Here is a 19687-nt window from a genome sequence, read left to right on the forward strand (position 1 = left end):
GCAAATTCCAGAAATGAAAACACTAAAAATGTGAGTTGTTCAGGGAAGAAACTTATGCTATTTATGTTTAGTACTTGAGCAGACCTAATTTAGGACCTCTAGGTGTGGTACCAATTATAACCAGGCTAGAGGTGATAGCATACTCAATGTGGTTTTATTACTGTTATTATAACTGTGTAATTATTTTTTCACAAGTCCAGCATTTCAACAGAGTCACACTGCAGCATGTGATGCCACTGATGTTCAGGTAGTACACACAATTATTTGTTCTTTCTGTCATGAGACTCCACTATTGCAATATTCACATCAAACAAAAGCAAAAATACAACTTCTATTATTATTGTTACTTTTCTTTGTTGTGTCTCTCAGGAATCAGAAGATAAGCCAAAGCCAGGAGATGGGAATTTATTTTACTAGGCCACCCTGCTGATCAACTAAAACAAAAAGTTACCATATGCTTTATCTCTGTGACAATGCAATGGGATTATATTATTTTATCTTGTTTTACTAGCAAGGCATAATTGTATACGGCCTCTCCATGGAGCACACAAAGAACTGAGACTGGAAATTTGAAAAAAGGAGGTAGGTGTATAGAAATACATTTTCTTCAACTCTGATCAACAGAATGAAAATCTAAAGAATCACTGACACAACATCTTTCGTATTCTCTTCCTTTTTCGAGATAGAGAACATATTTCATGTACAGAATTGAACTATTACAAACACAGTTGGAGTCTGCATTATCTGTCCTTTGGATCCCAATCGTCAGCTTAAAATCTTTGTCTTTGTCATAGTTTTTTCATTTAAAAGAAAAGAATTAGGTAAAATCTCTTCAATGACCACAAGAATTTATAAGCAAATACTCTATTTGCATGTCCAGCTTCTGTAGAATACAAAGTAAACCTCTCTTCAAACACATGATAGATACATTTTCCTGAAGACAAATACTTGTTTCATATAATGTTTTGTTCAGTAGTTAAAAAGATGAGATTTTGTCAAATAACCTACAACAAAATCAGTCCTAGGGAAAGCCCTAAGCACTAACTATCCACCTTTCTATTTTAAAATGATATTTTTCTACTACTGCCTTAAACACCTTGCAGTGTGACTTCAGCGTCCCACTATACTATGCCATCAAGTGTGGTGCTATTATTCTCCTATAAATTCAAACCAGAGACACAGGAGAGCAAATCACAATGCCTCAACCTTCTACACCAGTCAGTGGCTATACAGAATACAGATTTTCATCCACTCTAAACATTCTAGCAATTCATTTCAGCTACATCTATCTAGCACAAAAATAATTTATATAACATACTTGGATCCTCCAAATAAACTTAAACAAAGGCAGGTTTCCTTCAAGCAAGAGAACAAAAAGTATTTAAGATGAAATTACAGCACGAGGGTGTTTGTATTCCAAGGAAAGCAAGCAGTATTGTAACTTATATGAAGCTACAAAGCTCAGAAATTCTCCAAGACCTACATTTGCCATTAAACTAGTTGCCCCTGCCCAATGACTTAGAGACTGTCCATCATTACTAGAAAAGAGAAGCTGGGTACAGACAGTACATAGTACACAGTATATGTTTATGGAAATAGATGAATTTCATGGATTTGTATTCCTCTGCATTTCCCACTAAAACTGGATTTGAAACAAGGTAATTAAATTAGACCACTGGTAGAACTCCAGGAGAAATTAGCTCAACCAGACAGACAAATCCCAATAGAATCATTGATAACTGGTTGCACCCTTCCAGACTTTGCCTTCCAGAGAGGCAGATACAGAATAAACAGGTGCAAGGAGGAAGATAACCACTTGGCAAAACCTGGATGCAAGAGCACAGCAGCCAGGTAAGTACAATCATCCAAGTAGGAGGGGAGCATTGAAAATGGTTCATCAGGAATGACATCAGGAGGCTTTTCAGCCCCATATGGCACCCTTTTCAGCCCCTTGACACCAAACACTACTGGCCTTTCTCTCAAAAGAAGCATTTTTAAAAAACTTGTCACCGTGGCTGCACAGGCAGTGCCAGGAGTCACCCCACTCTCTTCTTCATGCTTCCCACCACTTGGTGCTGGCAAAGATCCCTTTGGCTAGCAAGGCACTGGGACTTTGTTTTTTCTTGTGGCTCTATTGTAAAGGGTACAATGTGGATCCTTGTCTCCTTAGGTATAATTAAGTGCTTAAGTGGCAGCAATTTTGTGATCTGAGCCTGTGTCCTGAGCTAGCCTGAAAGCTCAGAGGGCAGACAGGCAGCATTGCATTGAATAAATGGTGAAAATTGCCAAAGATAACATTAATTCAGGGGATAACTGCACATGAAAAATTTAGAGGGGCCTACCTTCAACTCAACTTCATCAGCAATGCTTTAAGGAAAGGATGAAAGAAAACAGCAAGGAAGAAGCCATCAAATTATGCTTGTCACAGTAGCACCTCCAATCAAATAGGTCTCTTACCCAAGATTAGATTTCATTCTGCCCAGCTTCAGGTGAGGTGGTGTCACTGGAGTACTGTCATCTGCAAAAAGAGCACAAAATATTTGTGGATTTAAGATTAAAGCATTAAAAAAGTAAAACATGATACATTTAATCACACCCCTCACCAGAAATGAATCCATATTTATCCAGCAAAAAAGCAAAGGACAGAATGAATCCAGAAGCTCAGTTTGGTGGCAGACAGCAGGTGAAAAACTGATGAATCTTATGTTGCAGTGGAAGGGTGGTAACAAAAAAAAAATCCCAACCAAAACACCAAACTCAAACCAATTAATTTCTAATCTTTAATGATTAGTTATTTGAAGACAGCATTTTTCCAACTGCCTGTATTGATCATTAAAATAAAGGAAGGCTTCCACCACCATTAAAACTAAATTTCTTTCTCATCCAGAGAGAAAGTAGTTGCCTTTGGAGACTGAACAAAGACAGGTCTGAATTCTTCCCCTACACTCCATTCTTCTCCAAGCATGGATCCAGAGAGAAAGACAAAGGGGTTATTTTGATTTGCACACCACTGCTTCCTTTCATGCTTTTTTTCCCTTGAAGTGGCATGTGCTCCTTTAAAAGGAGCAGACTCCCAGCTTGCCATGGGACCCCATTGTCTTTTATCTGTGATTGAAATAAATCTCCTGAAATATGTTTGGTTTCTCTTAAATTTCAAAGTGATGGCCACTACTCAGCTGCAAATGGTTTCAAACTGATCTTAGCTACTGCAGATTAAAACTCCCTCATCACTTGCTGTGAAACAAACCACAGTTTAAACCCTCTCATCATCATCTGGGAAATTCTGGCCAAGCTTTACTTTCAGCTATCCTCATTCAAACCTGGAGACATTCTTTGGAAATCAACACAGAGAATGTTAGACTTCAGGTAATGCAAGCAAGTTCCCACCAGGTTTAGCAAAGTAACTTCATGACTTGGCATTATGGCTAAGCATATATTTCCACAAACTGAACTGAGAGCAAAGTGTCCCCATCCCTACATAATCTTTGCATCTACCTCCCTCTCTTGCTTTCGCCTCTGCTCATTCCTGATATTCAATAAAAACACCAGACTTATTCTTTGCCAAATGAAGCAGACAAGTGTTTCATTACTTTTTTCTTTTTTTAACTTGTTTATCTTATCACTTGCTCTCCCTCAAATAAGTGATTTGCATGTGTCTTGAAGCCAATAAATATCTTCTAGTCTTTCATACATTTCTGATCTGATCTAAAATATTTTATTGGGAGAAATGATTATGTAATGGTTATGGGGGAGAAGAGTGTGAAACTGGAGTAAGTATTCAAGGAATTCTCCAGCCTGAATTGGCTGTAGAAATTCAGTTTTAAGCTGAGATAGAAGTCATTTAATATTATCAAAGGAAACAAAATTAACAACAGCTTCGCAACAAAACACCAAACCCATAAATAAAAGCTTATTTTGAAATTGATACCCAGAGTAGTAAAGGAGGAACTAAATCAAGATCACAGCTAAGACAGAGGAGCTCTGTTCTTGTATTAGTTTTGATCACTGTGCAGCCTCAAGTAAGAAACTTCTTTAGTATCTAATGAATCAAATTTAGATAGTGATATCATCTTTAAAGAGCTTTGACATCCTCAATCCTAAATTTTATTACTATGGCATGCCTGGGTCTGTGGCACAGTTTTTAGAAGAAAAAGCTGGTAGTTTCAAGCAAAGAAGAAGCATATGTTCAGTTTAAAATTCAAATGTATTTATAACTGAACACTAATGGCAATGTCATTTATTCATTTAACAATTTTGCAATAGGCCATATGAGGCAAGCCATTTTTAAATGCATTGATTGGTACTGTACAGAGAAAGATGAGTTAAAAAGTAGCTGAGATTCATCAGAAGTTGCAGTATGCCATAAGGTGGTGAATGCTGCCCTCTGGCTCAGGTTGGCAATGGTCACTCATTTAGAAATGTTCTGTTTTCAAAGTGCGGGGGAGAAAAGACATTGAGGTTCAACAGCTTTCCTTAACACTTTGGTCTGCAATAGTTGTATTAAAAGGCTACATTCTTGAAAAAATACAATGTTAGAAAGAAATTTCCTCAAAGGTTAAAGCTTGTAGTTATTTTAAAATTATGTTTTTCAAGTATCTCCAGTGCAGAAAAAGACCTACTTTATCATCTATCTTGAATAGGCCATATAAAAGAGTCATGTCACCACTAAACTTACAGGCCCATGGAGGACAGTTTCTTTTACACAGTTTTTTTTTAACAATTCAAGAATAGATATAACTTATTTCAATGTGTTATTTTAAAGTTTTAGGCAAGATTTATAACAAAGGAAAAGCACAGTACTCTTTATCTGTTCATACAGTGAAGGAAAGCTTAACCCGTTTCACTAAAAGATAGTGTGATTGAGATATGTATGTCTGCAGCTTAACCATAACAGCTTTAGAATTTGCTAAAGATTTTGCTTGCATTTTTCTGCTGTAGATATACCATTGCTTTTTAAAAAATGATGTGTGAACAGATGTTTAAGAAATAGAAGACAATGATTTTCTTGTGCTTCTTCTAGAAAATGGGGACCATTTTTCCCTTTAAAAGGTACACCTTCCCTTCTACTACCCCCCAGCTTTAGTTAGTTGGAAATAAGGGGAAACATACCTCACTTATGAAAGTGGGAAACAATTTCTATTACAGAAGGTAGATGTAAGATACTGCTCCATTGCCATACTAAGTGTGCCCACCCCACAAGAGGCCCAGAGCCAGGCTGTCTTGCTGGTTGGTCTCTTGCCTGGCAGGTTGATCCTCAAAAAAAGAATGTTAGATCTGATGTCCTTCTGAGTGCAAGGCTCAGTTTTATTTTCCTACCTCCTCCCACCTAACCTTCAGGTCTTGAGGAAGTGTTTGAGAAAGCATGGAATAGAATAAAGGGTTACAGGCAACATGCAGGTCCCCTTCAACGTGCTATTCTATGATTCTATGGAACCCAGCTCCATTGATGCCTTAAGTTTTAGCTTTCATATTTTCCAGATTCTGTATTGCATTAGTATATAATTCTGAACTTCATATGGAGTGTTAGCAAGTTCTCTTCACAGTTTGGTGGGACAAAATAATCCTTTTCCAGCCCAAGAACCAAGGATACCATTACAGCTTCAGGCCCAAAAGGTATAAACAGCAGGGAACTGAGGAGAGCAAACTGGGAGGATGGGACTTCATAACCTGAAGCTATAATTGGACAATTAACCAATTGTTCACGGCAAGTGATGAGGGAGTTTTAATCTGCAGTGGCTAAGATCAGTTTGAAACCATTTGTAGCTGAATACTGGCCATCACTTTGAACCTGAAGCTATAATTGGACAATTAACTAATATGTAAATGGACCAACACTTATAAAAGCGTAAAAATATGTGATCTGTTGTCCCTCTTGGGTGTAGCCTTGGCCAGGCTCTTGTATTGTCCAAGGTATACCCTTTGAAGGCTTTTTTAATGAATTCCTACTTTATTCCTTTAACACTGTCTAGCCTCTGTTCTAGGGAGCCTCTCAAGGCATCACCATGACTAAGTCCTACAGCTTATTTTTCTACAATATGAGGTAGAAGAGAGACTGGATACCTTTCTTTTAAGATGATAAAATGCAGTATTCTGAATATGAGACAGTATTTTTCCTGGGTATATTTAATTTTGGATATGAAAAAGTACTCTTTTATATCTAACGAGAAAATTTTGTTTTGTCTTGAGGGAGAAATTTCAGGATAGCTTTGGGAACAACCACCTCAGAATAAAATTGCAAAGAAAGAAGTTGTCAGAGCTTTTTGTACACTCATAGTACACATTGGCATAAAAGTAATTAAAAAAACCCAAACCAAACAACTTTAGCATACTAAAAGAAAAAGGAAACCCTAAGTAAACTTTCAAAGGAAGGATCTGTAGAAGTTATGAACGCAATACATGGATTCAAAAGACCCACGGGAATCAGGTAAGGAGAGCAAAATACACTGGGAAACCTCATAATGTGCTCTCATCTGCACTTAACAGTGAAATTTGCACTCACAAAATTAGTTTTAAGAGATTTTTCCTATAAATATGAGTAAAAACAAGGCAACTTGCAAATCTCCTGGCTCGGGTATTTATTTCTGGGAAAAGCAGATGTTACACTAATTCCATATCCCTGTAAATAAGGAGATATAGGAAAGCTTTTAACATGGAAGATACCTCCTTTGCTTATTTATTCAGCAGGGAATATGTAGAATCAAGTGGAAATTACTGAAAGTGAATCTGAGTCTTTCAGCAATAGAATTAGCTATGTGGGAAAATTAGTTTCCATGTCTTTAGCCTTCTGAGAAGGAAAGAACCTGTTTTGAGAAAGGCCACGTAATTAGAATTGATGGAAAGATAGAATTTTTTTTTTTCATTTTTTGAAACTTGTTACCATGCTTTGAACACATAAAAAGCCTTTCAAAGATCTGCAGAAACAAAATAGTATTAAAGCAGTTGTTTTGATACTCTGTGTAGCCTGCTGGGTATGCTCTATTCTGAGGAGTTTTCACACTGAATTTGGCAGAACATAAAGCTGAGCCTAGGTCATAAATTTCCCAGGCCAAGGCCAAAACCCACAGAACATAACAGTCTCCAGAGTTTGATGACAATGTTTTGGATGTTATGAAGGCATGTTTGGCCTCTATTGCATGTGACAGAGAAGTCACTAGTTCAAGCTTTTCCTCAGTGATGTAGCCAAGAATTCAAGTGGCTGGTATTGGCATGGCAGAAGCACTGGTATTTTAGAGGTGCTGTGATCTTGAAAAGATCTCTGTGCACATGGTGTGAGTTGGCCAAAGTGCTTAAAGGTGTCCTAGGGAAATGCAAAGGGCTTTGGGAACTATCTTCTTGTTTTTTCTCTGCAACAGCATCTATTCTCTTGTTTACATCTCCACAAATTCTGAGAAAATATATCAGTGGGAAAGAGGGGATAGAGAAAAGCTGGGAACTTGACAGGGAGCTTGTGACAACACAAGGCCAACAGAGTTGAACGTCCTAATATCTGGAACTAAATGTGAAAGTGCTGCTGAGCCTGAAGAGGTCACATCTTGTGTTAGATCTGGCTGAGAAGGATAGCACAGCCCTGGCAGTGCTGTGCTTTGTACTGGTAGCTAGAAAATTGTTGATAGCATACCAGTGTTCTGGCCACTACTGAGCAATGCTGGCACAGCATCAGAGCTGTCTCTCCAACATTCTGACCTCACCAGCAGGCTGAGCAGAATCTTGGGAGGGGACACAGCTAGGACAACTGTCTTAAACTGACCAAAGTGATATTCCATACCATATGACATTAGTCATATATATAAGCTCAGATATAAAAGCTAAGAAAAGGAGAAGGAAGGAGGGTCATTTGTTATTTCCATTTGCCGTCCAGAGCAACCACTGCTTGTACTGAAGACCTGCTTTCTGAGAATGTCTGAGATCACTTGCTGGTGGGAAGTAAGGAATAAAATATTTGGGTTTTTTCATTGCTTGTGTATGCTTTTGCTTTAATAAACTGCCTTATCTCAACCTATGAGCTGTTTTCTATCTTACTTTCTCTCCCCCGTCCAGTTAAGTAGGAGGAGTGATAGAGTGGCTTAGTGGGCATCTAACCAAGATCAACCCACTATTCATCTGAAGCCGGCACTGCACAATTTTCTTCTCTGATGCTACGGACAAAATTCAGTCTTTGGGGAGCTTCCTCATCTGTATAAACACATCCTGGTTCTTCCTGTAAGCACAGAGTCACTGAGCTTGACAATAGAAGCAAAAGAAGATATGAAAAAAGCATGTGCTTGTCATCCTGCTCCCACCAGCCTTGGTGTTTCCCAGGCCTTTTTTCTCTATGGAGATCCCAGATGTATGAGTAAACAGACTGTAAGATAAAGGATAATACCTCTGCTATTAAGTATCACAAACAGTTACAATTAATATGAATTTTAATAGACAAGTCAGCTTCCACTGAAAAAAAATCCAAAAATCCAAAAAACTGATACAAAATGAGAGCTCTGAAAAAGCTGGGTAGCTTGAATCTGATATAAACTTTATCATTCAGAAAGATGGGCTGCACATCTTATAGCTAAAGACACAGCTTTAATTTTCAAGCCATGGAAAAGAGAGAACACATAGGGATAATTCCTCATTACTGTGTCAACGGAAACAGAGAACATTTGCTTAGACTCCCAATAGGGTACGAAGACATGTTGAAATTTAGAGGTTAGTAATAGTTATTGTAGTCTTTTTATGAGTTTTTATTTTCAAAATATGCATACATGAAGAAAAAGAGTTCAAGACTTTAAGTAAGGTTCAAGCGTATGCTTTGAAATGGGAATAATATGGGAGTAGATGACATTTACACCATCTAAATTTAAAAAAATTTATTAAAATGCATTTATATCTAAAGTGAAGAAAAAAATTAAGCTAATAATGTAAATCTGAAAAGTTATTTGTGCATCAATGTCTGGACAAAAGAATGCAGTAAAAACTAGCTTTTTAACAATGACTATGGACTTGAAAGGAAACACCAAGTTCTGTAGGAGAAAAATGAAATAATGGAGAAACATCCCCTGTTTACTGTGACATTAGATCTGCAGTGGCCCAGGAACACTTGGCTGAAAATGAAGAGCTAGTTCTTTCCAACAAGATGCTAAATGTTGACTGAGAGCTGACTGGGTCTAGTGAAAAGTAAGAGGAGAATCACATTAAGTCTAATAACATGTATTAAGGATAGTTTTCACACTTGTAATATCCATTTTAACCATTATCTTTGGATCAGTATCTAATTAATACTTCTGGACTAGGCCTTGTGTGCTGGTAATAATACCTTTCGTATCGTTTTCATTCGAATTATTCTTAATGTTTTCTTTGTCTGAGTTCTCTGCCTTAATGCAAATTAACTTTGCTTTCATGTAAAGCCCCTGGCAGAGTTTTGAGACTCATGGCACAGAGTCACATTACACTAATCCATGGCAAATGTGGAAAACTGTTGAAAGGACAGTGCCATTTTGGGTTTGGTGGTTTGGTTTTTGGTTAGTTTTTTGGGGGAGTATTTTTGTGGTGGTGGAGGGACACAAACAGCACAGAGGGGATGTGTGTTGGACTGGGTTTAATTTTGCGTCAGGTCATCTTGCCAGGATCACATGATCTTTAAACCTGATATCAGTAAAACAGGGATGGGACTTTTGGGATCAGCCAGCAGTTACACTGAATTAGGTATAATGTGAAACTGCACCTTGAGAAGGGAAAAGTCACTTCTGGGCATTTCAGAGAGCTGTGAAATGCCCTCCCAGCTTAAGAGAGAGGAATGAGGCTACAGGCCTGTCAGAAGAAAAGAATTTAAAGTGAGGTTGTGTCTGAGGGGAAGGCAAACCCACTCAGAGTAGACGTGGAGCTTGATCCACAACTCTCTGAAGTCAAATGTTTTAGTTTACGTCAATGGCCTTTGATTAGGCCCAGAGAGAGCTGTAAGATCCAAGGGCTGCCAGGCTTGGTTACAGTCATCAATACTATAAATCCCTGAGAGAGTTTCCTCACTAAACTCTAGGCCTTTTTGCTGCAGGACACTAACTAAGGGCATGATCCTGAGCAAACTTAGTCCCATCGGCTCCAAAGGCCATAAATTCTTTTGACCATCTTGCAGCACAGATTGGCTGGTTTGCTGTAACTATTTAATACAAGCACCAGAAAGGAAAAGAGAATAGGAGACAGTTCCTGGCAAAGAGAAGCTGTTTCTATTGTCAGAACTGGAGCTTTCTCCAAGAGCAGGGTGAGCTAGGAAGGCCCAGCCTGCTGTGAGCTGGTCCCAGGGGATCATCACAGCTGGAGTTTGGCCAGATTTCCCTGGGCAAAGGGGAAGCTGGAGCCTGAGGCTGCCTGAGGGAAGCCTTCAGGTCCATTTTGTGGCACTGAGCCCAGCAAGTGGCCCACTAACTTTAACAGTCTATACTAGTTTGTTTCATTTTTATAGCATCTTGTGAAAAAAAAAAAAAAAAATCTGTTTTCTCTAGTTGTTAAACCTTTCTAAACTGAGACTAGCTCACGTGGAAATCAGTTCTCTTAGAAAACAAAAGCTATAAGCCTCCTTGCTGCAAGAACTGATCATAATGTTGTTGTATACTTGGGAAATCCTTATCTGCAGATCAACCTTGAAGCTTACCATCTTACATCCTCAAAGCCTAATTTACATTAGTTGGTTGTTTGCGGTTTTCGTTTTGTTGATTTTGGGTTTTCTAAAAATAAATTTTAAAAATAAATATTTGCAGGATAAGCAGAAAATAAATCAACAATAACAGAAAACCAGCAACTTGATCTTTCTTCCTGCTTCTGCAAAAAATCCCATAAAAGCTCAATTGTCCTCTCAGGACTCCATGTAAGTCTTAACAAAAGTCTCTAAAAAGTAACTAAATGAAAGACCAGGGAGTTAGCAGCAGGGCAGATCTGTCACAGACAAATCAGACAAAACCCTCTCTCCTTCTGACCATATCTAGGCTTAGTTCTGATCTCCTTACTCACGCTGAGTAATAATTCACACCATAACTAGCCCCACTGGAGCTGCTAAAATCACTTGGAGTAAGCCATAAGCCTGTTTGAAAAATATCAGTCTGATAGACTAAGGCAAAAAATCCTAAAAGCTAATTCAAATATTATTTTTGTAATTACATGGCCTCGAAAAATTATTCTGTTCTTTGTTTTTGTTGCTGTGGTGTGTTATCTTCCAAATAAAACCAGAAAGTTTGTAATTTTCTTTTTTGTTTGTTTTGTTTTCATCTTAATATATAATCCAGCTAGGAAAATAATATTTTGTCTAACCTAGAAAATGCAATGAATACACAAAGATATATGAGGAACGTGCACCTTTTTGACAGAGATATTAAACCAGGAAAACCTGAGGCCAAGTCTACAGTACAAACTTCTGTCTGAAAAGTACATTAGTCAACAATGTAATAGGACACGATCTCAGCCATTAACCCAGGCTGAGCCTACCCAGTGATTAGCCTGACTCAAAGGCCTTATTTATTTACTGCGCCGTCATGTTGCTTTGCTCACCCGTGTGTACGTGACAGTGACACTGCTGGGAGGGAGACTTGCTGCGCTGCTGCAGGAGTGTGCACCGTAGAGATTTTTCCTACCTTTGTAAAGTGATCTCCTCTCTGTGTCTTTCTCAGTAAGCCCTTGGAGAGTTTACCCATGTTTGCAATCACATGAAAGGGAGCGGCTGGAAAGTGTCAAAAGCCTACTGACAATCACACAAATTTTCCTGAGTTTCAGCCTAGCAAGGCTGGACACCAGCATCAGTGGAAGCACTCCAAAAGCTAATCAGGATCATTGGGAAGGCTATTCTGTTCTTGCTTAAAATACTGAATTCCTGCTAGTGAGCTCAGCGTGGAGATGTGAAGCCTTGGGAAGCCCCGGAGGTGCCAGCAGCGCTGTTCAATGAATGCCATTGCTCAACACACCCCAGTGGCCGGGCCAAACTCCTCCTCCAGCAGGAAGCCTGGCAACAAGGCACTCAACCAGTTGAACAAAAACTACAAGCTTTGCACCACACGAGCTATTTGCCAACATCCAGAAGCCCGCAGGCTGGATACTGTTACCTAGTTATTAACGAATGCTGCTGATTAACCTTTCCAGAGCACTCTGTCCACCACACCTACTGGTGGGAACCTGCAGTGATAATGCTCAGGCGAAGTTGCTGACATCAGACTGACACTGGGGGTACTGAAAAGGCACCCCAAGAAGTGACAATGACTTTAAGAGCTGGATATAAACCAGGATAGTTCTCCCAGAGACATTTGGGAAGAACAGGGTGAGAAGGGTAAGCTTTTTTAAAGCTTTCTAAAAGTAATTTAGAGTACAGATTTCACCATAATTTACACTATATCCCAGGCTGCTGTGCTTGATGGAGAAAAAATTAAAATTTTGTTCAGAAAGCTTCTTATTATGCCCCAGAATTAAATTTGGCAGAGATCGTGACACCCTCCCCCAGCTATTCTCACCCACGTTTCAAGCCCAAAATTCTTGAAAGTAATGTACTGCTGAAACATAGATGATGGCATCTAAAGCACTCAAAATGATGTGTGTGACAAGTTCCAAAGAATCTGGAGACTGTAAAGCTCTGGAAAAAAAAAAAAAAATTGTATCTATACTTATTTTAATTTTTTATTTGTTATTGTTGTTGTTGGTCATACCTCCTAAACATTTTGAAGCTTAGTTTTTCTTTAGAATATGCCAAATAAATTGGAAGTCAAGACTCTGGGAAAGTGTCATGAAATAATATGAAACTAGGGCAAAAACAACAAGAGATACAAGATTTTGAAATATAACGAAGTTTGCACTAAGATATTGAAAGCTGACAATTAAAAGCACTGGGAGTAAGCAAATATGAAGAAGCTGTCAAAATCTTAATCATGAATAGCAAGAGAGGCAAAACAAACAAATTCTTAAAGACAAGTACAGAAAGGACAAATATGAAAAGGAAAAGATTGCATAAAAAACATATTAGAAGGAGGAAAAAACCCCAAATTCAATAATACATGTAAGAAAACACCCCACAATAAGACTGCTTATGCATACCTTTACCAGGGGCTCTGCAGAACGCTTTTTAAAATCATAGTTTTCTCAGTTTAACAGAACTGTTACTCTTTAGGCTAAAAGCATAGTAAAAAAAAAAAAAATAGATTTCTTGCCTAGATCCTTGCTATGGCTGAGATTTCACATGACAATTGAGCCAGTTTGACAGCTTGCCGCTGTTGACTGGGGAAGCTGCCTCACCCCCCTGCTTTGTTCCCAGCCATGTGGTCTTACTCCTTCCCTTGCACTGAAATCAGCACTTGCTGACACCCCAGTACAAAATACTCCACTCTCTTATTTAAAAAATAAAATCTTTTTCTTCTGCAGATATTTTTGTTTGTTTTTAAGAAACACTGAGGAGAGATCTGTGAAACTGCTAATAGTTCCAGGAAATCTTCACCATTACAATATTCCTGGAGCTATGGAGATGACAGACATTTGTGTTTTGTGCCTGTTCTGTTCATTCTAATATTCCTATTTAATTTCTCAGAATAAAAATATTAAATGCAGTTCCATTAAAAAAAAAAAAAAAGTAGCAAAAACTCAGGTTATAGCCCCTGTGCAAACTGTAACAAAAGTGGGATATGGGAACTAAAGTCAGTCCCTCTGACTTCCACACTATGAACTGACACTGTATGAGCATAGATCAATGCAGGCTATCTGGCATCAGCTACACTGAAGACTGAGAACAGGAAAAAATTATAAATCAGTTGCCATATTCTGCCATCATCTGCACTCTTACAACCTGGCTGACATTCACTGTTTCAGCAGTAGAATTTGGGTTTGTGTATAGAGATTAGAAAACAAGGAAAGTCTAACACGGGGTTACTGCTATTATTTAAATAAAGGATCTGGAGGTTTTTTCCTCTTCTGTTTTGGGGAGGACAGATTTCTTTTTGAGTGGTCTTATAACAGGATGGAAAATCTGTGCTTGTGCTATAATCCACAGACCACAGAAGGATGTCCATTACTTTGCATTAGCCAAAAATTTTTCTTTGGGCAACATTATTGCCAGACAGACAAAAAAACCCAAAAACCTCAAAAACAAAAACGAAACACAAACTTATTGCTGAAAACAAAGTTTAGTTTCTAATATTCAGCCCTGATTCTTACTCATAAAAGCCGTTTCATTACTATCTGTGGTACAAACAGGACATGGCAGCATTCAGGCTATTAAAACCAGAGATTATTCAAAAGTTAACATGTGGTTTTTATTTACAGAAACAGAACAAAAGAGACTCTAATTGAAACAGATCATTTAAATAAACCCAGCACACTGCTTATGCAGATAGTGTACTTATGTAGATACACACGTGCATGCACATGCACACCCAGCCAGAGCTTCCAGTGTTTTCTGGCTTCTGCAGTACACACAGAGACCTAGCAGGCCCAGAACTCTTGCTGCACATTCCAGGATTTTCTGGGTATCCAGGCCCCCCAGCACAGATCTGGGAGTCACTGGGCATAAACCTCTGCTCAGCTGCCTCTCAGGGAATTTGTCTGTGTTTCATCAAATACAGCATATCCCTGAGAAATATCTGAGGATATTTGATGTACTGATATTTTCCTGATAATTTCCCTTATTGTTCCTTTTTAAGAGCCAGCGGAAATTATTTAGATTGCTTATTAAAAGAAACAAACACAGGAAATGAAACCGGGTGAAAATAATTTCTTAATTTTGAGGGTGCATTGAGGTGGAACAATCCTTACCAAAGATAACTGAAAATGTAAACACACTGATTTCAATCAGGAGCACTTTTCATAAGAATATTTCAGTCACTAGTTGCTGCTGATCCTTTTAGAGGTGTGTTACCCATTCTGGAATATACACAAGAGTTCAAGTGTTGCATAATTACATGAAACAGGGCCTATACAAGAATATCCTGTTTTGCTTCCTGTACACTCACTGGGGTGGCTCAGCTGAATCCTTGACAACATCTAGCTCCATGAAGAAAACATCAAGACTCCTTGCTGATAGGAGGTTTTTTACCTAGAGCTTCTCAGCAGTTGGGCTGTTTAGCCCCAATGTGTAAGCAGACAATCACCCTATTGTTTACTTTCTACTCAGAAGGAGCATTACTGCTTTTCCTCACTGTCCACAGTCTCTGTAATCTTAGCAGTCATGTTCACTCAGCAGTTAGTCTAAATATGAGCTTCCCAAAGGAGTTTCAAATCCATGACATAGATTAGTATCACTGTGGTTTGATGCTATCTGTGACAAATTCCACAGTAATTAACATTTTAAACCACGGTCAATACCGAAATTATTTGACGAGGACTCACTCTAGCCCCCAAATCGTGAGAAATTAACAAATTTAAGGGGTATTATTACGAAGTGAATAGGCTGTGGAGGACAATGTATCTTTCAAAAACCCTGTCAGCATTGCTTCATCTCATTACATATCGCTATATCTTTAAAAAAGGAGCGATTCAATTGTGTGATGGTGAATCATGAAACTTCACAAACATTCAAGGAACACACATGCCACTACAAATTAACCATTAGCACTGCATGGTATTCATCCTTTCTGTCACACACTGTGGGAAGCACGCCTTATTAGCATGGAAGCATGGAGCAACAGCATCTCAGTGTACTTAACATTCACTTACCTTGGAAAAAAGAGCACACAATTGCAGTCTTAAACAAAAACCCCAATCCTCAAAATGCTGCAGATCTATTTCTTTCTACATTTAATCCTTGGATTTAAAAATTGCAAAATTGAATCCTAAATCCTTTTCTTTCCTCTCTTCCAGTTCACTGTTTTTTACAATGAAATGTACTTTTTGCATTTTTAATCAGCTTTAATCATAAACAAGGCAGGCATCACAATTGCAGCTATTGCAGGGTTCCCCCTCACACACTTCTTTCTTGGTTTTGAATTTCAATAGTACCCTCAACTGGGGGTCTTCCTAGATCCCAGATGTCGAATTATATGGTCTGTCCTATTCTTCTTAGAGAGGCAATCCCGTTCCCTGTTAAGTTTCACAGGAGTCTGAATAACTATTCTGCAATCACCCATTTCTTCCTTAATTGTATTACAACTGAACATAAGTTTGATCATTAAGAAATAGCTCTCCTTGACTTAACAGTTTCTTAGAAATTTTTAGAAGTATCTGCTGTCTTTAGTTAGTAATATGAAGCACTCTGTGCAAACCCTTAAAAAATAAATCTACATTTAGCATCATTGTTCCTGTTTGAGGTCCTGTGCGGTCTATAAAATCTCAAGAAAGGGGCCCACTTCCCATACCCATCCTACTTACATGCTGTTTTATTTAAGAATCAAGAGTACATTTTACAACCACTTTGCCATGTTAAAAAAGAAAGAAACATAAAAGTGACTTTCAGGGGGAGGGTAGACCTATGTTTTGTTTTACTAGCTTCTTTCAGAGTAAACTTGTAAAATAAAAAGATATAAATGCCAAAGAATTTTGTAAACGCTAATGTAGCAGTAAGCCAGAGCCTCCCACTGACCTAGAAGCAGAACTGGTGTTTTAAAGGTGCACTGCTTTAATGTATGTTTTACACACATATGTATTTGAAATGTCATTTTCTCTCAAGTGTAACCCAACACTATGGAATCACACACATCTCAGAAATAACTCCTACCCACTCCTACTTCAAATAGTAACAGAGGCTGGCTGGCAGATAAGGTTAACATTGTGTAAGGTATTTAAACTAGCAGAGCAGTTCAGATGTGCAGCAATGCATCACGAAGGCAAGTCATGGCCTTTGGCACCCCTCCTCATATTATTATTAATTACATATTTCCTCATCTTATTAGTGTTTGAATGGATGTAAGAAATAAACAAAGCTGCTCTAAAGTATATTGCAGACATACTACAGCCTGACATCTTTCTGGGATTAATAAAAGAAGAACCAGTACTACAAGTGAACTTTGGCTTGTATGTCCTCAAGGCAATTTTGTTTTTGGATAGATTACATGGTCAACTGTTATCTGAATCTGGGAGGGATCATTTCTTTAGAGATATTGAGGATCCCGTTGAGCTACATGGCAGCAATCATAACCTCCCTTGTTCTTACAAAAGAAAAAAATAATCTTTTAAGGCTTGACCATATCAGCAACCCATTGAGTTATTGAATAATCTCTGTGCTGCAGACTCAGGCACAGATGTTAGCATTCATCATGCTATGATTTTCGTTTCATAATTCACTTCTAAATCATAAAGACCTGAACCCCCAATACATTTAACAGTTGTATACATCATATCAGGTACGTGAGGCTCCGAAGTTCATCTAACACTATCTGAACTTGCCCATAAAGTTGTAGACATGTAAAATTATCTGAAATTGTGCAAAAGTCTCAGCTCCGAACTTCGTATATGTTCACAAGTAACGCATCTTTAAGCAATTTTACTTCCCAAGCAGTATGCTTTATTAGCATTATCAAAGGGACGAACTAAACTCCCATTGTTCGTGCTGTACCACTTCACAGCAACATCTGCTGGGTAACCCAGAGCTGTAATAACAGCAACCCTGACATACTAAAGTGACAGAACAATATGAGGCACGGCTACGGGAAGGCAAGGGTTAGATAAGAGGATAAGAGAAGGCTTTCACATCAAAGACTTTGCCTCGCAATGACACCTACCCTTTGCTACTGCCTGTGCCATTGATTTCATGTCCGGGTTGCCAGTTCATCTAGAAGTCTCCCCAGCTTATGAGAGTTTGTATCAGAAACAATAAAGTCAGATGGCAGTTTTGTATGCCTTGAGGGAGAAAGCAGATCCATACGCTGGGGAAAATTATAGAAAAAACAGAATGATTTTACTCTATTTCACAGTCATTTATTCTTTCAGCCAGCATTTAGTTTAAGCGTACCTCATAGTGTTAGGACCTGAAATTTCATGGCCTAAAGTTTCCTCCTCTCTAAGAGGAAAAATACCCTACATTCCCCTTAGTAAGTCAATAACAAGAATATTTGGGTTGATAGTCCTGTTGATGCAATAGTTGAGGCAGGGATTTTTTCTGTTTGTTTGGTTGGTTGGATTTTTTGTGGGGTGTTTTTCCTTGTTGTTGTTTGGGGTTTTTTTCTTCTTTTGTTGTAGCAGGAGTATCTTTAGGGCAAAAGTCTCTGGAAGAAACACTATTAAATACTTTGCCTGGACAAAAGCTTCTTGCAGAGGGAATTTCAATTGCTTTTCAGCTGCACTGTGGTTTATTGTTTGCTTTAACTCAGGCCAGAGCCTAAGTTACATACCATGGTGTCTGTTAAAAAATCATTATGGTGCAATTAAAAACAATGTTTAAAGTGGAATTCCCCCCTCCCCTTCTCTGTATAACTGTTGTATGCTTCCTCTGTGCCTTTCATGATTATCTGCACCAGCTCTGGTCAGGAGATACAGCTGTCATGAAACACTCAACAGATGGCAGTGGCTGGGTGATGCTTCATCCATTTTTGGATGCTCTACTGACATTTGAGCTCATGCCTTCCATAAATGCTGTCATGCCCCTGACTCTTTTTAGCCAACACAAGCCTACAATGTGCAGTGACAATATTCATCTTTTCAAAGGAATAGAGATAAATTGAAATGCCCTTATAAAAAGCAATATAAAATACTTAAATTTAGTGTCCTTTAAAACTTTTAACCATTATAGATAGATATGGCTAGAAAATAGATAGACTGATAAATTGGTAGATGGATCTCCTTTCTTACTGCTGTTTCATCCTTAAGCTATTTTATTTTTATAAGGCTCTTCAGAGATTGATTTAGCTTACAAAGAACAGAAATTTCTCTTCAGTTTTAGGAAACTGCTAGGAACTCAAGTGCTTTGAAAAGAAATTGATTAGCACAACTTCTTTAAAAATAAACATCTAAAAGAATACAGAGTATTTTTAAGCTTTTCAGGTAGTAAAAGGTGCTTAGCCTTTAATCTTACATTAATTGTTAAAAGCTTATTTCTAGTGCATGATTATTATATAGTTAGAGTCAAACCGGAAGATGCGTCAATTTGAGTACTGAAAGACAGCAGACTGTCTTTATGTTTTTTGGGGGGGGTTGTTTGTTTTAAAACAGCTTTATAATAGTGCCACCTAATATGATTGCTTGGAATGAAGAGACTGTGACAATCCCTGTATGTGTCCCACACAGGGCACTACCTTCCATGCTTACCATGGTTGAATCCCAGTCACTGTGACTCCTGATACAAAAACAAACAAGAGATAAGAGATGGAGGGAGAAGAGGTGGATATATTCATGTACTTAATGGCAGGGATTAAGAAAGACATCTTGGGAATGGAGAGTACTGGTATTTTGTCCTGACCTAGGAGTGGTGGCTACATTTTTCTCATGCTGTTTCCAGTGCAACTCATTCTAAATGCAGGATGTTCAGAGACTATCACTGCAAATGCAGATGATGTGTTTAATTGCAAACATTTGATGATGCCCTTCACCACGAGGCCTATTTTTTCATGTTAAGAATGATGTGCGTTACAGGTTAATTTACACCCTAACAGTGATGAAAGAAAATGTATGGTATGGGCTGCACTGCTTTGCCAACAGTCCTTGCTGAACAGCCAGGAGATATTTAACCAGGTACTTAAGCAAGACACACCTTCTAGTGTGATGAAAAGGAAACTAAAGTTAGGGAGTATGATCTAATTCTTCAAGCCTGAACTTATATTTAGCACTG

General features: G+C 38.3%; 1 long non-coding RNA gene across 1 annotated transcript in view; it reads right to left on the minus strand.

Annotated features, from left to right (window-relative positions):
• The window catches only part of LOC121362061, a 193645-nt gene that overhangs the window by 119305 nt on the left and 54653 nt on the right, over positions 1–19687 (minus strand). Inside the window, exon 2 of the long non-coding RNA XR_005956440.1 lies at positions 2458–2518. This is a non-coding gene — a long non-coding RNA (uncharacterized LOC121362061). The remainder of the gene's footprint in view (positions 1–2457; positions 2519–19687) is intronic.

The sequence above is a fragment of the Pyrgilauda ruficollis genome, unplaced genomic scaffold (assembly GCF_017590135.1).
Source record: "Pyrgilauda ruficollis isolate IOZ18807 unplaced genomic scaffold, ASM1759013v1 scaffold6, whole genome shotgun sequence".
Taxonomy (NCBI): Eukaryota; Metazoa; Chordata; class Aves; order Passeriformes; family Passeridae; genus Pyrgilauda; species Pyrgilauda ruficollis.